Genomic DNA, 22,213 nt, shown 5'->3' on the forward strand with positions numbered 1-22,213 from the left:
TTATCCTTTTATAGATATTTCTACATTGTACTCTGACCATAATTTCAGTCCCTGATGATGAATACGTATACGATAGCTAGTAAATATATAAGAAATAGTACACTTTAGTGTTTGTTTTTGTTACAATCTCAGTACGGAATAGATTTAATAAAATAAAAGACAAAATTTTACCAAAATCATAGGTAGATATATTTTGAACGTGAACTAGTACTAGAAGTGAACCACTAGTAACAAGAAGTAAAGAATGGCACTTTGGTTGTATATAAAACAAATAACAGAAGAGCATAAATTTTAAAATGAACAGAGTAGTATAATTACATGAAACAAAAACTTCTTCAATTTTAAAAACAAAACATCAAGTAATATAGAACCGTCATATTTTGAGTAGCAAGTAGCTCCTGCTTTAACAGATTATAAGTACGACTTTGTAGTATCACAATCATTTATAGTAAGCGACACCTAAACTAATTCAAGTGGTAGTTATTAATTTCATTTTTCTGTATGTGTACCTCTTCTAAAATGAACGCTGTCTAATAATAGGAATTAATATAATTAATTATTTATAAGTATATAAATATTTTTATCATTTATCTCCATAATGTCTCTTTTCTGCTTTCAGTCAAATGTTTGTCTGTATATGCTTTGAACAACCGGATAAAAATCTTGATCTTTATGGCGCATTGAAAGATTTAGAAATCTTTCTTTTCAAACGATGTTTTATAGGAGAAAGTCAAGGAATGCTGCTTTTCAACTCGCCTAAATCTTCGTATGTAAGTTCCTGTGGCATTCCTGTTTTTTGATAGTACGAATTAAAGGAGCAGATCTCAAGTATCGTTTTTCTATTATACTGTGGATATCGTATCTTTCATTTTGTAAATGTAATGTAATTTGTGGGTTATAGAATTGACTCTTGAATTAATAACTTCGTAGATAGATAGTATTTTTAACATAGACACAATAGAAAATTTGTAAATTTTGTTTGTGTATAAATATATAAGAATGGATAAAACAGCTTCACGGGTTCAATTAAAAATTTCCTTATTCCATAATTCTCGCGGAAACCTTTTCGAACATCTCCCATTATTCTTTGACAAAGAATTTTGTCTTTACCATTAGGAGATCATTTACCTATTGAAGTTTTCCCCTCTGAAATTTCATATTAAGTAGATTATTTCTTGAGAGTCACTAATTTTGTGAAATTTAGTGATATTTATTCCAGCGAGTAATTTCACAAAAATGCAAAAAATATGCCAATTAAAAACTTTTCTCAGAGTTTTGAATAACATTAAATTTTTTATCATAATGTAATAATCCTGCATCAATAGTAAATACTACCTACATCAGTACCAAAGAGGGCACAGATGTATAATTATGTTAATAAAATTACAGCTCACCAACCATAAAGCACAATGTGAATAAATGCAGGGCGTACGTTCCATTTCTATATGTAAACGATAATTTCGAGGAACTATATTATTTTTTTGTTGTTAAGATCTGGAAAACTTTTTTCACATGTGTTGTTAAAGTAGATTCTGTTCCAAAGAAAAAGTTTTTAGATAAGTTGAAGTAATGCGTTTCAAACACCATATTGATTCAAACTCCGGGTCACAGTTGTTTATTTTAGTTGATAGTTAAATCATGTTATATGTACTACCGCACCTGATCGTATCATCTAAGAAGTTACACTCATTTATATCAACCAGCACAATTAGTAGAAATTTAGTATGTCTTCTGTTTCATCCTTGTCGCAGATATGCAGGGTGCTGAAATGCTGAAATTCTTGACGTCTTGAAAAAATCATCGTGTGTAGTATTAAAAGAGGTCTAGTTTCTAAATAGTATATATTTAAAATGGGGATTGATGATCTTTAGCATTAAAATCGTGTTAAGAGATAATGGTACCCCAAAATTTTGCTTTATCCGCTTTTCGTTTAAATAGTGACCGAGGCACCTATCAAACAGGTTGCAGTCTGTGTTTAATCTCTCTGGGATATGTGAAACTAGCACTAGGTTTATGATAAGTGCACCCGTTTCTTACTGCGATAATCAAAAGTTTTAATTTCAAGATTTTGACTATCATAATCGAATCTATTGGCGCGTTTTATATTTGTTAAGTACTTTCTATTGAACATGAGATCAACTATCTGCAACATATTATTTCACAGTATATAAAATTTTGCGTATAACTCATCAGCCAAAATTATGGAACATGTGTATGATATTCATTTGCTGGATTTGGTGTTTATAACATGTAAAATAGACTCATTATTTGGATTTCCATCAAGTATTGTAACTTTACTATAAGAGGAATATATGAACACAATAATCTTAAGTATCCCATGAAAACACAAGCTTTCAAAGTTCAAGTAACAAAAGTACAAAAAAATTTATAATTCATTCGTTTCAGTTGATGTATGTATCAAGATAAAAGGTATATACTATATGTACCTCAATGCATTTGTTCAAATGTAAGTGACCACTGAATTTATTTACATTATTTATATCAGAACCTAAATTGCTTGAACTGACTCAAAAAAAGATTAAATGGAATTGTAGAATTTTGCGATTCATTTGCGCAAACCTAATAGTGTCGTTTAGTTGTTAGAAGCAACATAGGTTCATGATTAGCGGAGTATATAGTATTTTAATTAACTTGCTTGCAATACCGGAAAATTTCTTCAGATGATAATTCAAATCTATATTAAGTAGTTAAGAACTATGTGAATGAATAATTTTAGGAAAAATAATACACGATGTAGGTAGAAAGGAGGCCAGATGATCACAATAGTAAAATTATACTATGGAAAGCCTTTGCTCTGCGTTATCAGTTTCATTTGTCTCATGTTTGATCCAAACGAAAACAACGTCAATGCTCTATATTAAATTTCACTAATCATAGGAAAACATATGAGATTCTCACGGAGAAGGAATTAGATTTATTTGAACGAGTTAAAAGACATAAGCATATGTTGTTTTCGCAACTAGAGTACAATTTACAGAGTCCGCACCAAACTTAGCTAGAATTAAAAAAATCTTTCAAAACATAACATCTAACTATTATTTTCTACTTCCCTATAGAAAGCAAATTCGAATCAGTTACTCTAAAGAAGAGATATATGACAACAAAACATAACGCAATTATATCTGTACCCCGGAGGTAAAGGACACCATGTCCATTTTTGTAATTATTCAGGAGAGCCGATTTTCCATATTTTTGAACTATTAAAATTTGTTTCTTCGTCACTTGTTAAACTAGCTTAATGAAAGTTTCTCACGTTGTTATTGGCATTGGTAAGTAATTGAAAGTATTGATACTAGATTTATTTATGACAATTTACCTGAAATATCATCTATTTTGTGGACATAGTGTGGTATGCCTCTAGAGATGGCCGATGATTTATGGACTTTATGGACTATTATTTTTGTTTAAAAAGAATTTTCACCATTTGTCAATGTTTTAATGTATTTTTTATAGTTATAGGTAAGGTATAAAGGTATAGGTATAGGTAAGGTATAAACAAAGGTATAATAAGTAAGGTATAAAGTAATGACAATATAATGTATTACAGATCAAAACATTTTTCAATAATATACATCAACATTAATAAAGTGGTAGTTTTTGAAAATTAACAGTTTGTCAAAGAACATTACAAAAAAATACACGGGCGAAAGAAAACATTTTCAATCGTCAAATTAATCACTGTCGTTATCACCGGTTGGATAGTCATGGTTATTAAAATTAGTTTTTAAGAGGTTCTCATAAAAGCCATGGCGAAAACTAGGAATGTAAGGTAATAAAGAAATGAAGTCATTGAATTTCTGATATTGGGACAGCTTCCTTAATTGAAAGATTTGGCGGAAATGTAGGCCCATCCTCATCTAATCTTTTACTTTTTCTTTTCCTGTTGACGTCAACTGCTTGAAAATCGCCATCAAATGACGATTTGGAGTGAAAAATGCCAAGTTGTTCCTGCCTCACTTGAATATGGACGCAGCTAGACATGAAAAACTTCCTTATCAGTAGTTTGTTTTCGATGTATAAATGGTACGTTTTTGCCTTTATGCAGTGCATTAAATTGTTTAAAGTTGTTTTGCTCCATGTTATATACATGGTACCTGCTGGAACAATGGCGCACCATCTACTGTTATTCTCAGGGAGTGAGGATTGTCAGGTTCTTAAGGTTCTTCCATTTCCTTTCAATTAAAGCGTGAACGGTATCCGCTTCCATATGAGTATGTCCTTTTAACAGGAACTTTATATTGATAAATTTTATTTGAGGATATTTTTTCAAAATCTAGAAAAAGCACACTATAATTGAAATATTTTTGTTCTGGCCAAAACAGTTGTCTGACTACAGCGATATTTCTTGAACGTTTGAAGTAGGAATAACACTGTCAGCCCATTTCAAAATAGCTGAAGAGATTTCCTCTCCACCTCTACCAGCTTTCGATTCGTCCTACATCATGCAATGTACACTCTTATCAGATGAGTCATAAAGAGTATAATTTAGAATCCAAAGTTTCCGTTTATAAAAACTTAAAGCGTTTGTCAACAAAGGTGTAGGCAAAAACTTTTGCAGGTCACAATTGAAAACTTTGTGGTTAGGGTTTGTTTTAACAATTTTGGTATCTTCACTTTTTAGGGCGTATCTTTTATTTGCTTCGGAAAGGTGTGCCTCGTATTCAGCATTTAAGCTGTCTCAGTCTGCTTGCTCCAAACAGCTATTTTGAAGATTGGCCTGAAACGAGTCACATGTGTCACATATGGCTACCTCTGGTGTTTTTTCCCGACAATAATGACTTTCATAAGAAGGGATGGAAGAGATATACATTATTTACACCATCTTGTGTTATTATGTTAGTTGGAGTGCGTTTTTTCTCTGGTCAAGTTTAAAAAAACTGCTTCTCCCGGCTGGTAGTTTTTTAAACAATTCACAACAACAGTACTAGAAATTGCGAGAATGTTTAGAAACATCAATTTGCACACTTTAATTATATTATTTATTCATTTTTACTTTATTTAAAATAGTAATTTATTGTATTATGTTTAGTTTTTTTAGGAAAATTGTGTGGCTTTCTTGAACGTTCAATGGGAATGCCATCTAAGCACGATAAATGTCTCTTCACATTAGGGCTTTTATTTTTGTCCCAGTAATTTTTGAAAATATGTGATCTTACTGTGTAATTCAATCTCTCATAGCACTTCAAACGACAAGAGCATGGTGGTTTCATAACCTTAGCAGGTACAGTTTTACCTTTCTTGCTAATATACTCTTCACCTCCAGCCAATTTTTGTTTACCTACATTACAAAGCCAAGCATCTGGATTTATCACTCTTTTTCTACCTTTCTGTTCAATAGATCTTTTATTTTCAACTTTTCTGAAGGATTTCTTGTGGCTGTTCACATCAGCAGGTACAACTGATTCATCATCACTTGTGAGGTAAGTCTTTCTCCAGATCACGAGTCGTTACATAGTTCAATTTTTTATTTACCTTATTTGAAGTAGAGGGCTTACAATTATCGGAATCTGAGGATCTTGAATCACTGTCTGGTAAATAATGTTTGTCCTTGTCAGAGTCATCAGCTTCATCGCTGCTTATCGAATTGTCATGCATGTCCTCTCCATTATTCTTATTTGCTTATGATTTTTACCTGATTCTGAAGTGAAAAAGATTAATTAGATGAATAATAATGATTTGTAACATATTTATTTGAAGTAGAGGGCTTACAAGTATCGGAATCTGAGGATTTTAAATAATGTTTGTCCGTGGCAGAGTCATCAAACTCATACATGTCTTCTCCATTATTTTTGTTTTGCTCATGATTTTCACCTGAGTCTGAAATGAAAAAGATTAAGTAAATAAATAATTATAATAATTTGGGAGTGTAAGAAGTGTATTTTCAGACATTTTCAGTCATATTGCATCCCAATTGTTGATATGCATTCAGCATTTAGAGAAAAATTTACTGTATTTGGAGTCTTTATGCTACCTAAGAAATTGTTCACAACATCCTTAAATGTTTTCCTTCTTACTTAGGAGGCCATCAAATTTTACATCTTTAATCAACGTTCTAATTTGAGGACCTACAAAAACACCTTCTATAATTTTTGCGTCACTTACATGTGGAAATTTTTCTTTTAAATATAGAAAGCCAGCACATTTTTTATCCATTGCCTTCACAAAGTTTTTGAAGAGACCCAACTTAATGTGAAGTGGTGGCAAAATTACTGCATCGGATGAAACTAATGCTTCGTTTGAAACATTATTTTTTCCAGGCTCATATGACGGACGCATTGGCCATTTTTTTTTCATATAATGACTTTTGTGGTCTCTGCTGTCCCATTCCCAGAGGAAACAACAAAATTTTATATATCCAAGCTGCAAGCCAGATAATATTGCATACACTTTGAGATCACAACAAATTTTCCAACTATATTTACTGTACTCAATTTTTTCAAAGATGAATTTCAGATCTTCATAAGTCTTTTTCATATTTGTTGCATAAGCGATTGGAACTGAAGGCCATTTGTTTCCATTACGTGGTAGTACCGCCTTTAAACTCGCTTTGGAAGAGTCAATAAACAGTCTCCAGGCTTCTGTTTTATGTTCAACTCCAAATTCATTTAATACGGAACAAATGTTGTTGCAATACGTTACTTTCTTGACTGTAAAAGTCCTGAAATTCTTCTTGGCGGTTACGGAAAAAACACAGGTAAGGATTGACATTTAACGATAAACGTAAAATTTTCCTACGATTTAGTATTAAAAAAACTCCTTTTTTTCGAAAAATGTGCGTGATGGACAAATTCTGTTTGCATATTTGAAATCAGCGTGAAAACTTGTATTAAAAATGTTATACAGAATTTTTGTGCCAAAATCTTGTTGCTTAGTGTAATCAAAACATTTTCTAATAATCTGAACACTCTTATAATAATCAATATCAACATAGTAAACAGAACAGTCAGACCTCTTAACCTTCAAAAGACAAGAAGGTTACAAGCAACAATAGTACATGTCCTGTCCACCAGGAGTGTGACTGTGGGTTCACACAGAGGAATATGACACAGGTCCTCATGGTGTTCTATACTTCTTACATTTCCTGAGGTAAACAAAACCAAATCCACTTGGTGTCTTTTACCTCTGATGAGAACGGACATGGTTTTATTTTTCACTGCATTATCTTCGTTATTTATGGGACTAGGACATGGTATTAATTCAATTCACTGAAAAAATGAATATGGTGTTCTTTACTTCCGGGGTACAGATATGGATTAACTCTCTAAAGCAGTTCTAATGTAAAAGTCAACTTTTCATTTACCTATTATCGGTTTCACAAACACGACAATTCGATGGATATTTTCTTTCGTAGTGATCAATACGATATATTATAAATTATCTCACTGTATATCGATGATAATTTTTCAAGTATGTAGTTATAAATAATTGCTTGTATTCTGATATATTATAATTTTTGTGAAATTGAAAATAGCTTACTAAAAAGGAATACTCGTAAACATAACGGTTTACATATTTAACTAATGGTTGTAATCTCAATCCTTCTCAGTCCCGCGGCAGTAAAATAGGTATACCTCTTATGTAATTATCCGCACATCTTCATAATCTAAAACATTTATCTTTTAGTTCCCTAGTATTATTGAGTAAATGAATCCAATGTTGTAAAAATGATAATAGCCTGCGGAAATTTTAAACAATCGGACACAAAATCTGTTAGATATAGGTCATTCTTAATTCATTTCAGCTAAATTAAAGTTTATCATCTGTACAAATCGTATCTGGCTGGCTACACCTGTCTGATATTTAGTATTCAATTTGTTTATCAGTCCTCGGTATTAATAGTCGCTGATCTGAAATATTTTACTACACGTAATAACAAAAAGAATATGGACTTTTTTAGAGACAATTAATGTTTTTTCTAATATTTCCCACGTTGACTTTAGTTATAAGAAACCTCTAATATATTAAATTGATTGACTAATGATTCGGATATCATGGTGGGTACACAGAAAATTCCAGTCAGTAATGTGTCGTAATCTCGGGTATTGTATATCAATCTTTATGCACATGGCAATCAACGTGGTGAAATATCTTATTCTAGAAATTTCACAATTTTTTTACACCTTAGACCTTTTTATACGATTTAATTGTGAAGTAAAATTCATAATTCTATTTTATAAATTTTACTGTAACTATTAATAATTTAATTAAATGTTACACTTATCTACTCGTACACAAATTTACATTGAATTATATAAATTGAAAAATTCTTGAAACTGTTTCAAATACAAGAATAAGAGAATTTTTCTAAATGGTTGATGTAGGAATGAAATAGAAACCTGTCAATTCGAGTAAAATTAAGAGTTCTATAATTTTAATGCAACTACGATCAATTTAATATAACATGTTCCAAGTTCTATATTTATTAAAATAATTACGCGGGGTGTCAAAATGTCAACCTACAACGAAGATAATTTGAGAACAAAAATATATAAAAAGCTTTACGAAATAAAAAATTAGAGAAGTTTATTTATATTCAAATATTAGAATGAGTATAATTCTATATAATCTTTAAATTTTCATAATTAATTATAAAAAGTAGGAATTTCTCTTTCAAGGAATTATGTACACACATTTTTTGATGGAATCTAATGTGCGGTGATAAAACCAAGGCAGGTAAAATAACCATAATTAACAACATTCATTCTGCCACAAAAAACTTTGGTTTTTCAATTGATTTAATGACGTTTATGGGTCTGTCGTTAACGGACTGCTCTTGTCACAGGGTAGTGAGGAATGAATCCAATGTTTAGGAAGAGGAAGTTCATTACAATGCGGTATACATTTTAACTGCTATATATTTATATTGTTTACTATCTTATAATTATATTTTGGGTTTATACTATTATCAAAACTTTAATAAAGTATCACTATTTCCCAACATCCAGAATAAAGAGTTCCATATTATCTTAACTGAGAATGTAATTCTTACAAATAGTTTCCAAGATCAAATTATGAATATATTGAATTGTGCATTTGACGTCTAACTGATATAAGTGTAGATATGAGATTATGGTAATGAAACCAATTCAAATCATGGTTGAGCAACAGTGGCAATATCACGACTTTTATGTAAAAGTAAATTGTTTACCAGGTGTCTTACAAAAACGTAATTGGATGATGTCATATCTTACTGTGAATTGAGATTTTTATTTTCAATTCACTCGAATATATCTTTATCTGGAAATTAACGGCGAAATATTGATATATCACCAAAATAAGGTTACAAATAAACTACTAAATTGAAATAACTATATACGTCACAATGTTAATAAACCTTCTATTACTTTTGTGAACAAAGCAGCTACAATCAGTTTAGAAGAAAACCACCCCAAGTACAGCCCTATATTATCCAAACTAAATATATATAAAACAAATGATCTCGTCAATTTGTGAAATGAAGAACGATGTTTCTATTACAGTTGACGAGACGATTTCGACATTGTAAAACGATATTTCTGTTAATATGGATGACAAGATTTCGAACATGAAGAACGATATTTAACCTCTGAAGAATGATATCTCTGCCAATATTGAAGAGAAGATTTGAGATAACTGACGTATCCAATGACATGGAAAATGACATTTCATCCCTGAAATCGCTTATCGAGATGAAAACGATGAATGAGAAGGTATAATCTGATATTGAGCATAAAATGAAAATAATTGACAAGAAAATCAAGGAGTTTCAGAGAAAAATCGTGAATTCGAGAAGAAGACATTCTAGTAGAAGAAAAGAAAATCGAACAAAGCGGGAGAAGATTATGTGATCCAAGTGAGAAGAAGAATGGACGACATACACGAATTGGTTCGCTTGAAACTTCAAGTTGCCAACTTCGGAATGAAACAAATGATATAATACGAAAGCCACAGACGGGGGTTTTAAAAAGGGAAATAAAGTATGGCACAATACGACGAGGAGAAACAGATTTTCTCCAAAATTACAAAAACCCTGGGAAGGTGGGCACTTAGACAGAAAAGGGATCAACAATGTCATCTATCCCATAAGATCCCCAATGGAAAACCGGAAAGAGATCATAACCTACAGGAAGGAAACAACCAGTTCCTAGAAGAGCCTGACCCTGACTTCGAAGAATTTATGGGTGCAAACGAAGGTACCGTCAAGCTATATATGGAGTCACTACAGAAAAACAACAATATTTGTTCAGCCTGACGGAAAATTATTCGCTGATTTGCAGTATTCCTGTCCGTATCAAGAAGGATTACCAACCGTTTTACGGTAGAAGTTTGATCAAGTAGAGAAATTAAAAGAGCAGATCTCAGCCCCAGGGAATTGAGAATCAAATAAGATTCGCTGTACATATTTTACTTGGTAATAAAAAATGAATTTCAAGATTTTTTCGAACACTATAATTGCATAATTGACCTGAAAAACAAACAACTAATAAACGGTTTCAAAATTGAACCTAGAATCGAACACATTTTTAAATCAAAATGCGATTTGGTAAATACTGAGGATATACTGGTAGTTGATGACATAGAAAAAGTTAAATTACCAAACGCTTTGTTTATATAAATGAGAAAGGAGAATTTTTCGTTTCAGTGCCAAATGTTAACTGTATTCCCAAAAACTGTGACATTTCCTAAATTTATTTTAGAACCGTATGAAATAAATACTGTAAATATTATTCAATTAACCACCGAAGAAACGTTTGCCGATAGAACATTGGAAATAAAAAAGCAACTAAGACTCGACCATCTTAACGATGAAAAACGAGACTTTGTAGAAGGAGACGCATTAACTTTTACTAATGAATTAAAATATTCTATAGATACCCAAAATTCTAAACCCACATAATATGTCAAATCGTATCGCTATCCTCAAATCCATAAACAAAGTGCCCAAAAGACTCGACGCTTTCGCAAACAAAAATGGCGTGGCGTCGTAAACTAAAGAAAATTAAATAAAGTTACCGTAGACGATAAATACCTGTTGCCAAATATTGGAGATCTATTGGATGAGTTTGGGAAATGTCAATATTTTCGACACTGGATCTCGCATCCGGGTTTCATACAGAACATGGTGTTAAGCCATTTTCAGCTAAAATTGAATATGTAAAAAACTTTTCCCAACCCATGAACCAAAAAAGAATTCCAATCCTCTTTGGTTCATGAAGGTTCATTGAAGATTTATAGCGAATTTTGTGAAAATAACTAAACCAATGACAATATTTCTACAAAAAGATGATCCATTTATTTAAGACTCCAAATATCAAAAGTGATTTCAAGAATTGAAAAATCTTTCAACTACTACCTCGATTTTAATTTGCCCAAACTTTGAAGAACTTTTTCTTTTAACTACAGGGACCAATAGAAAAAGACTTACTTTGGCAATTGTATGGGCAGTGAAACACTTTAGACCCTATTTATATGGAAGAAAATTTACTCTAATAACTGATCATTTAAATCTGGCAAACCTAATAAAAATGCAGATGCTCGTTCTCGAATAAAAATCAACCACGTAATAGACTTCCATTTTTTTCTTCCAAAACTAGGAAATTCCAAATGTTTACCTTACTGAATCTACCCCACTCTTGAAATTGTAGGGTCATCGGAACAAACTGAGGAAGGTAAACCGGGTATACTGGGAAGTTGCCTAAAAAGAATTCTTCTCTTTTGTCGAACTATACAAAACAAAATCCTCAATCGATTATTCTAAAATAGAATATTCTTATAACCAAATACTAGACAGGCAAAATAAAAATATTTTAACTATTTAAAAAAAAAATAATTTACAAGACTTTTGAGAAAAAATAAAAAGAAGATATATTTGAAGAGAGCCTTGAGTTTTTTGCACAATAATATCTCAGTGAAACCGTCAAAAATGGTAAACACCTTCTTATTTCTACACCATGTGCACCAACCAATGATTGTATACACTTATTTGCAGCAATTAATAGAAACCGAAGTTTGTTTAAACCCTCAGAAAAATATGCACTTGAAGATAACCTTAATCTACCAATATTAGAAACATTATCATTTCTACTATGAGAAATTAACGTAAAATTCACGATTTGTCAAAATTTTAGTAAAGAACCAGAACAACATCAAATAGCAAATATTTTAGATTAATTGTATAATTGCAAAAGCCATCTTCACCGTGAATTAATGAAACTATAAGGCGAATACGACAAAGATATAATTGTCCGCGCTTACTCGAGGTGTTGAAAATTAAATCAAATCATGCCGCGCCTGTCAAGAAAAAATTTGCCGTAAATATCTAGACAGTCACCTCATTCTAACCGAAACTCCGAAAACACCTTTTTAACGAGTTAATATTGATATTGATAATAAGTTCCTCAAAGAAATTATGCCCTTACGATAAGAGACGAACTAACCAAGTTTTCTCAAGCATATCCTCTTGAGGATAAAAGTTCAAAATCTGTTGTCAGTTCACTACTAGTTTTCATTCAACACTTTTGTACACCGCACCTCTCCGAATTCATTGCGATGTTGGTTGTGAATTCAATAACGGACTAATGAAAGACTTATGTAATATGTTTGATATTAAATTAACATATTCAAGCGTCGGTCATCCACAAAGTAACGGATCTGTATAAAGATTACACGCTACTTTATTAGAAATGATTCGAATAAATTTAGCAGCGATCACCCCTTCGGTATTTTACCTTTCGCAATTATTACATATAACAATTCCATAAATAAGACACACGGGTTTACACCTTACGAACTTATATTCGAACATACGTTCTGTAGACCACCAGAAAAATTTTACAATGAACAAGAACTACTCACCATATATATTAGAGACCTAAATAACCGTATATGTTATTATTATAAAGTAACAAGAAAAAAAACTTTAATACATAAAGAAAAAGCTACAACTTGTTTTGACAAACATGTTTCTGGGAATAAGCCTAAGTATGAAGCAGTGACAAAGTTTATGTAATAGAAACGCAAATTAAAAATAAATTAGCAAATAAGTTTAATGGTCCTTTTGAAATACTAGAAATACACAAAAATTCCGCAACAGTATTTGGAACGAATTATAAATCCAAAATAAATTTGATCTTATGAAACCCTATGTTGAGAATTAATTTATTTTCTGATTTCTGCTGCTAATCGGATCAGTATAAAATTGAACAATTAAACAATACTATGACTAATGTATTTTTATTTTTACAATTCAGAAAAATGTTATAAAGTGAAGTTGTTTTGAATTAAAAGTTATATTCAAATATGCAATTGAAGTCATTTATTATGATAATTCAGGTTTTGTGTATTAATGATACTTTTGTAATTTTAGAATTCTACTATAAACTAGGCAGGATCTGCTCAAGGACGTAGAAGCGTTCGTAACTGTATTATAGCTTATTATACGGTGTAGGAAATAGGGAAATAGGGTTTATCGTAACTATTTTTTGTTATAACGAGCATAATTTTAAAGGAATATTTTCAGTTAGTTGTTGCCCATTTTCAATTATTTGTTACAATGTAAAATCTAATTTACTTCAAATATGGTTTCACATTAAAAATTATTTTCATTCATTCATTATTGGAACATATCATAATCAGATATTGCACAATATTTAGTATTCCATGTACTGTGTGACCTTATATCATTTCATCATATATCCATATCCGTATAAATCATTGAAATTACCAAATATTCTTTAGACAGCGATAACAATTGCTAGACAAATTCAAACGTAAAATCTATTTCCGTCAAACAATCCATTTCGGCCAGGAAAGATTAGTCAGTATACAAGTTTACTTATTTTTTTAAGAATGTTATGAATCATTTCTCAAATTTACGTGCACACTGATGAAAACAAACAAGCGGCTTAGTTGAAATGATGCGACAGGTCGATATGATACAGATAAGGTTGGAAGAATGATATTATTTAACTAACAAGATGCCGTAAAATCGACGTTTGAATACGAAATTAGAATTATTCAACATTTCCTCTACTCATTTCACCAAATCTGTATATGTAAAAATCTATTGTAATCTAGTTATAGTGAATTCAAAGACCTGAAATACTATATTTTACTCAACCTGATCGTTTCTATCTAAAAATATATACGCATAATTCTGTATGAGAAAATTTTTCATTGAGAATTATTTTCATATTATGCTAAAATGAAGCTGTTGTTGCAAGAAATACAAAAAATAACATAAATGATTGGATCTAATTGAAGCAGTTGCATTGTTTTATACTTCCATTGTCTATACAATGCTTTCGATTATACGTACATCACTATAGACTTATAGTATAGTATATAGTCAAAATTGATTACTTATCCTCTTTCATACGAAATGAACAAGAAAGAAATGTTATAGCTAAAGCAACCAGCATTTTAACTAAACACATTCATGAATCAACACAATCTTTTGTTTTTAGAGATTTATTATATGAAATCAAAAATTTTTTATAAATCTGACAAAGGTAATATCAGTCATTATGGAGAAACAACAGTATTTAGATTTATCTAGAGAGCTAATCCACAATAATACATCATACAAAGAACTTAATAATATCCAACTCTTAAAACAAGGGATAATTGTAATAAATTGATGGAAAAAGATTTTAACAAAAAATAAATTGTAAAAAAACTCAGAAGATATTAACAAACCAAAAATTTATAAACCTACTCTATCAGCTATACCCATTGTAGCATCAATTAACACTCACATTGAACCTCTTACAAATTGGTTAACTGAAATTTTGATTGAATTTTATAATTATCACAATGATTATTATATAAAAGACTCCTTTAAAATTGAAGAAACTTTTAATAACATGATATTACCACCGTAATATGTATTGTTAGGATTGGATTTAATATCCCTATTTAGTAATGTACACTTAAATATATGCCTTTAGCTCTACAACATAATAAAAAACTCTATTATAATTAATATCATTCATTTTTAATAATATATATTTCTCTTATAATAATAGAAATTACCAACAAATTTTTTGGAACCTAACCAATGGGGTCTTCAATATCCCTTATATTAGCAGATTATGTAATGGATGATATCTTGGACTATGTAATATCTGTTTAACCCTTCAAATTATTCTTTATTAAAAAGTATGTTGTTGATATAATTTTATCCCTTCTATATAATGAAATTGATAATTTATTATTTAACTTCATTAGTTTCGATCCCTATATACAATTTACTATAGAAAAGGGGAATACTGAAAAATCGTTACCTTTTCTTGATACTAAATTTATAGGAAACCAAGATAATTAAGTTTTAATTCACTGGTAAAGGAAACTAATAAGTTCTGGAAAATATATCGATTATCATTCATATCACCCACGTAACACTAAAATGAATTTGATCAAACAGATGAAAAACAGGGTTCTCAAAATTTTTGGGCCAATATTTCATGAAAAAAATACTAAAATACTTTACAAACTTTTTTATGATTACTCATATCCTTCATATCTTTTAAAACGAATTTTGTAAAATACATCTGACATTGACATAAACATTGAATCACCATTTTCAAACGTTATTTCTAACATTCGTATTCCATAAATTTATACACCTTTACCATATATAAAATTAATTGATCCTAAATTTTCTGGAATCTTTGAACAACACAATATTAAAATACCGTACAGTCAAACCCTTAGTATTAAATATATTTTTACTAAAATAAAAGATAAAAAACCAATTAATAAATTGCCTAACATAGTATATGAAATACGTTGTTTAAATTGTGAGACAAAATACATTGGTCAGTCGAAAAGGTCACTAATCAGTCCGATAACTTCCCACCCGAGTGATAGCAGATTATATCCTGATAGATATTCATTAGATTCATTAGATTGGATTCATGATAGACAAGAGAGTCTATTATGAAGGATACAATATGAATTATGAATCTGCCAGGTTTTTACAACCGGAAAAAACTACAAAAAACGTCTGTTTTTAGAAGCAACATATATTGCCCAAAATAATTAATGCATTAATAACGAAATTGATTTAAATAACCTTAGTGTAATTTATGCATATCTTTTAGATTTTGAAAAGAAATTCTATTAAAATTCAACTCCTTTAACAACCAACCAACCTCACTTAACCTATAAATTTCAACTTCACCTATAACGACCTAACCCATAAAATTTATTGTCATTTATATTCTAACCAATAAATATTAAGCTACATTCATAACGACCTAGCCTATTGAAATTTAATGCTATCCTAACCTAACCAATCAATATTGAACATCATTCACTACAACTTATCCTTATCTAGCCTATAAAAATTCAACGTCATTCATAATCTAACCAATTGAAAATCAATAAAAATTCCTATAGTAACCAGAATCAATATTTCAATTATTCAATACTTCTAACGTCAATTTGGATATTGTATTTTGAAACTTAGGAATTTTAAAATTTTTTACAAGAATACGATTCAAAACCACCGAAAATCCTAATTATTTATTGTAAGTAAAAATATATATATATATATATATATATATATATATATATATATATATATATATATATATAAGATGTTCTTGATTATAGGTCTCTGTTTTAAAATTAGTTTTTTTGAAAGTTTTTAAAAGAAATATAAATCTTGACGTTTCGACATTACGTTACGGTAGGAACTGAAACCAAACAGAATCTGAAAAATTTCGAAAATATCTTCCAAAAAATTGCAAAACTGAAAAACCGAAGAGTTTTTCTACTCAGATGTAAAAAAGATAAGTTGATACCTACGTTTCTAAATTTAAAATTATCTCATATAAAATTTACAAATAGTCGCCTGCAGCATGAATATCAAAATCACGTTTTATCTAGATTCATTTTCCAAGTCATATAACTATCTATTACCGAATCGACTACTTTAATAAGAAAATTAGAAAATGATTTAAAAAACATAACAGTTAAAATAAATGAAGTAATTCCTATTAATATTTTCCAAAAATTTAAGTAAAAATAGCGAGAAGGAGCTGAATCAGTTTCTAATAAATGCAAAGAAAAAAATATTGACAGAATTGATAAGCTGATATCAAAAAACCAACCTATTGCTGGAAATACAAATAAAATAAAATCAAAATGGTTCGAGACTTCAACTGATACTCTCATACCAGATGAAGTGAAAGAAGTTTTATCTGTAGGTCCCAATTTTGCATTTCTAGTGACAAAGAATTACCTATGACAAATATCTTATGTAATATTGAATGCAACACCAATCATCTCAATAACGAAATTATCACTAACTTCAAAAATACATTAAAAAACAAAAGACAACAAAACAATATAAAACCTCAAAATATAACTAAAACCAAAGAATTCATGATTAAAAAAAGAAATCTCAAAATTTTGAAACAAGATAAATCTAATAAAACTTACCAGATGATCATAATACTAAATTGATGAAATTATTAAACAATAAGACAACTTAAAAAAAATTAAACAAGACCCTACTAATTCTTATCAAAAACAAAATAATGTTCTAATTCGATCTTGGGAAGAACAACTTTTCATTTCGCCATCAGACGCAAAAAAATTCACAATGCCTTACCTTATGAAAACCTTATCAAAAACACATGGGATTTCGAAGAAAAAATTAGTATCAAAATTAATAATGAATATGTATTTATTTCGTTAGATGTGGTTTCTTCATATACAAATATTCCTATTACTATTGTGAAAAATATATTAATGGAAAAATGGGACAAAATTAAAGAATATACAGAAATACCTCAAAACGAATTTATAAAAGCTATAGAACTCACACTTACAACAACATATTTCAAATATGAAAATGATATATACAAACAAATTGATGGTTATGCGATGGGAGCTTCCATTTCAAGTGTTATAGCACAATTGATAATGGAAAATCTTGAGGAAACGGTCCTAAGCAAACTTGATATAGATATTCCATTCTTTTTCCGATATGTAGATGATTGCATTACTGCTGTACCAAAGAATCAAATTGAAAACATAAGTGAAAAATTCAATTCTTATCATGTAAAACTAGAATTCACAATCGAGGTTTAGCAAAATAAGAGAATCAATTTTCTTGATGTCACATTAAATAAAATTAACAATAACAAAAGAACAGAATTGTATACGAAACCAACTTGCTTCTCAAGATATTTAAACTTCAATTCATGTCATCCTATGTCACAAAAAAGATCAGTGATAATAAGTTTGGCTGATAGATCTATCAAACTATCAGATCCTGAATTTAGATGCTTAGCTATTCAAAAAGCAAAAACTGCATTGAAAGTAAATAATTATCCGGAAAAAATGATAAATAGCATATTCAAGGAAAGGATAAACATATACCACAATCAATTTAAAAACAAAACAAAAACGAAACATCAAAACATAAAACATTTTTCCTTACCATATGTACAAGGACTTTCCCAACAATTATCGAATTATTTCAATAAATATGATATTAGTATAAGTCATAGAGGACATAATACATTATCCAAATATGTCATTAAATTAAAATCTAAAACACCAAAAAACAAAAGAAGTAATATTATATATCAAGTGCCTTGTACTAATTGTGACGCTGTCTATATAGGGCAAACCTCTCAATACTTAGAAAATAGACTAAGAGGTCATCAATACGATAAAAAAATAGAACTGTATTAATGAACCATGAGATATCAAAAAAACATAAATTCAATTATAAAGATTCAAAAATCCTGAAACGGAATCTAACACACCATAAGGGAATTTTTAGAAAAGGTTCACATCCATAAGAACGAAAAAGCTATAAATGATAAAAAAGATCTAAATAATTTAAGTAAAATTTATAGCTCTATTTTGTAAATTTAAATAATTACCGCTATAAATTTGAGATAGGGAAACCAAAGAAAAAATTCATTTTTCTTATTGGAACAAAGTTCTAAGTTGATTTCATCCTTATTTTGATATTCATGATGAAGGTGATCTATAGATCAATATAGATAAGCAAATTGTCAGTGTCAATCATATTTTGATAAAGAATTAAAGAAAAGTCGAAACGTCAAAATCTATCTTTCTTTTAAAAACTATCAAAAAAACTAATTTTAAAACAGAAGAGACCTAAAATCAATACATTAATATATCAAAAGCTCTAAGAAATAAGAAATTGAAGAAATGTATATATATATATATATATATATATATATATATATATATATATATATATATGTATATATATATATATATATATATATATATATGTATATATATATGAAAAAATTAAATGATTTACATAAATAAATAAATCGCATAATTTAACTTCACTAAGCAAACTAGAAACATTAATTAATATGCCATAATATGATTAGTTCCTTTATTTGGAAAACATTGAGTATTTACTTGGAAACAATTTTAACTAGCCTCTCAATTGTCATATAGAAGATCAATCAATAATATAAGCTGAATAATGTCAGTTTAGAATTTCTTACATTGCAATAAATAATATCTTGTTTTTTAACGGTAGAATTCAATAAATTATTCATCTTATGGATCTTTTTTAGGAAAGTTCATTTATCTCCTCCTTTTTCACATTATTTTCATTGTTATAATGTTGTGAAATTATTTCAGAGTAATTTTTTGTAATAAGCCGAATCGTATGTAACAATAGATATACTAAGATAGAATTACTGGAATCGTAGATGGTATTAAAATACACCCACAATCACACTGACACGATAGCTATTAAAACGCACCTCATACGAAGTAATGTGAGTGTTAGTGATGTGGTGGTGAATACAATTATTTTTACAAATTCAACAGGACTGTTAACTTTATATATTTTAAAAAACACATTTTCACTGAATGACTTTGACTAAATTTTATGATATTTTAACCAGTTTTACGAGTCGATATCAAATATTTTTGATTCTAGTAGATTGTGTTTTGTATAGAGACCCACAAATACTCTAAATGAATTTTTTATAGATTGAGATTTATCTGTAGACTAAGTATTATGTATAAAATTCATAATAATTTTTCTACTTTATACTCTGTTATAACTATCTTCAAGTATCCGGCATATTAGTACATTTGAATTTTCATTGAACAAGTCAAGTAAAAAGAGCAATATGTAAAATAAATTGAATTCCAGAATTTATTTAAAGATACTAATTATGAACACGTTAGTTTCAAATTAATGATGCGTATATTTATTTGCTATTTAGAGATTGTTTACACTAATCGCTATAATAAAAAACCCTCACCTGCATCGGATCCTATCTTATGTGGGTGTCACAGCGGAAAAAATCGCAGTGTGCCTCTAAGATCGTCCGTCCATTGTTCGGACCTGCGGTAATTTGCATCCACGACCCTCTGGATGTGTTGGAGTTCATTCAAGACACCCACCATCATTGTGTCAAGTCGTAATAATAACTCTGGGGCCGGTACAATTGATTTTCTTTCTTCAGCTAGCACGTGTACGATGATGTATTAGAATGTGCCTAATTAATGTACGTATTGTGTATGAGAAACACATAGTGGTAGAATATCAGTGATGGAAAGACTAGTTTTATTCAATAGGGATTATTTGCACTATTTATTTGAAAGAATCTTCTTTTATTCAACTTCCTACATTTTGACTATGTTCAAATATTTATTTACATAATTGCCATCTAACCAAAAAACCAAACCATTATGCGGTGTGTTTTAAGTTTGGTGATGTCATTAGTGTGCTTATATAAGTACTTATATAAGTATATAAGTATATAAGTATAAAGTATATAAGTATATAAGTATATAAGTATATAAGTATATAAGTATATAAGTATATAAGTATATAAGTATGTAAGTATGTAAGTATGTAAGTATGTAAGTATGTAAGTATGTAAGTATGTAAGTATGTAAGTATATAAGTATATAAGTATATAAGTATATAAGTATATAAGTATATAAGTATATAAGTATATAAGTATATAAGTATATAAGTATATAAGTATATAAGTATATAAGTATATAAGTATATAAGTATATAAGTATATAAGTATATAAGTATATAAGTATATAAGTATATAAGTATATAAGTATATAAGTATATAAGTATATAAGTATATAAGTATATAAGTATATAAGTATATAAGTATATAAGTTTTGTTTTTTTAATAATTTTTGGAAGATAAAATTTGACTTTTCGATTTTTCTTTAAGTATTTATCAAAATATTTTGGTAGTTAAGTAGAAACCACACATTAAGTAGAAAAACTTAAATTTTAGCATCTAGTAGATAAGTGAAAACTTTCCTTCCTTTTATTACACTTTAGTGTAATATATTTTATTGAAACTACTGTCACTTTACATATTAAAGTCAGAAATTTGTTTATAAAGAACTCACACTTACAACAACCTATTTCAAATATAAAAATGATACATACAAAAAAATTGATGGTTATGCGATGGGAGCTTCCATTTCCAGTGTTATAGCACAATTGGCTATGGAAGATCTTGAGGAAACTGTTCTTAGCCATCTGGATATAAATATTCCATTCTTTTTCCGATATGTAGATGATTGCATTACTGCCGTACCAAAGAATCAAATTAAAAAACATAAATAAAAATTCGATCCTTATCATCCTATGTCACAAACAAGATAAGTGAAAATAAGTTTGGCTTATAGAGATATAGATGCTTAGCTATCTAAAAAGCGAAAACTACAGTGAAAGAAAATAATTATCCGGAAAAAATGAAACGACATATTCAAGAAAAAGATGAACAGGTACTACAATCAATTGAAAAACTAAACATAAAACATGAAACATTTCTCCTTATCATATGTACATGGACTTTTCCAACAATTATCGAAGTATTTCAATAAATATGATATTAGTATAAGTCATAAAAGACATGATACATTATCCAAAAATTTCACTAAATATTAAAATCTAAAACACCAAAAAACAAAAGTAATATATCAATAAAATTCAAAAATTATTGATGTAAGGACTAGGGAAAAATTAATTTTTCTTATTAGAACAAAGTTCCAGTTTGATTTTATTCTTTTTTGATATTCATGTTGCAGGAGATCTATTGATCAGTACAATTACGCGGGTTGTCGGTTTCAATATCATATTTTCATGAAGACTTAAAAAAATTTTGGAACAGAAGAGACTTAACATTTAGAAACATAAACACATCAA

The 22,213-nt window shown here is 29.1% G+C and overlaps 1 long non-coding RNA gene across 2 annotated transcripts; it reads right to left on the minus strand.

Annotated features, from left to right (window-relative positions):
* Positions 1–3,705: 3,705 nt before the first annotated feature.
* LOC130453032 (uncharacterized) lies at positions 3,706–21,576 on the minus strand. 2 transcript variants are annotated; one of them, XR_008911015.1, is made up of 3 exons: positions 21,452–21,576; positions 20,289–20,525; positions 3,706–5,838 (listed from the first exon to the last, which is right to left on the minus strand). It is a non-coding gene; the product is annotated as an uncharacterized LOC130453032 (long non-coding RNA). The 2 variants fall into 2 exon arrangements; XR_008911016.1 differs by having other exon boundaries at positions 20,289–20,492; positions 21,452–21,556.
* Positions 21,577–22,213: the final 637 nt, after the last annotated feature.

Source organism: Diorhabda sublineata, chromosome 2 (assembly GCF_026230105.1).
Source record: "Diorhabda sublineata isolate icDioSubl1.1 chromosome 2, icDioSubl1.1, whole genome shotgun sequence".
Lineage (NCBI taxonomy): Eukaryota > Metazoa > Arthropoda > Insecta > Coleoptera > Chrysomelidae > Diorhabda > Diorhabda sublineata.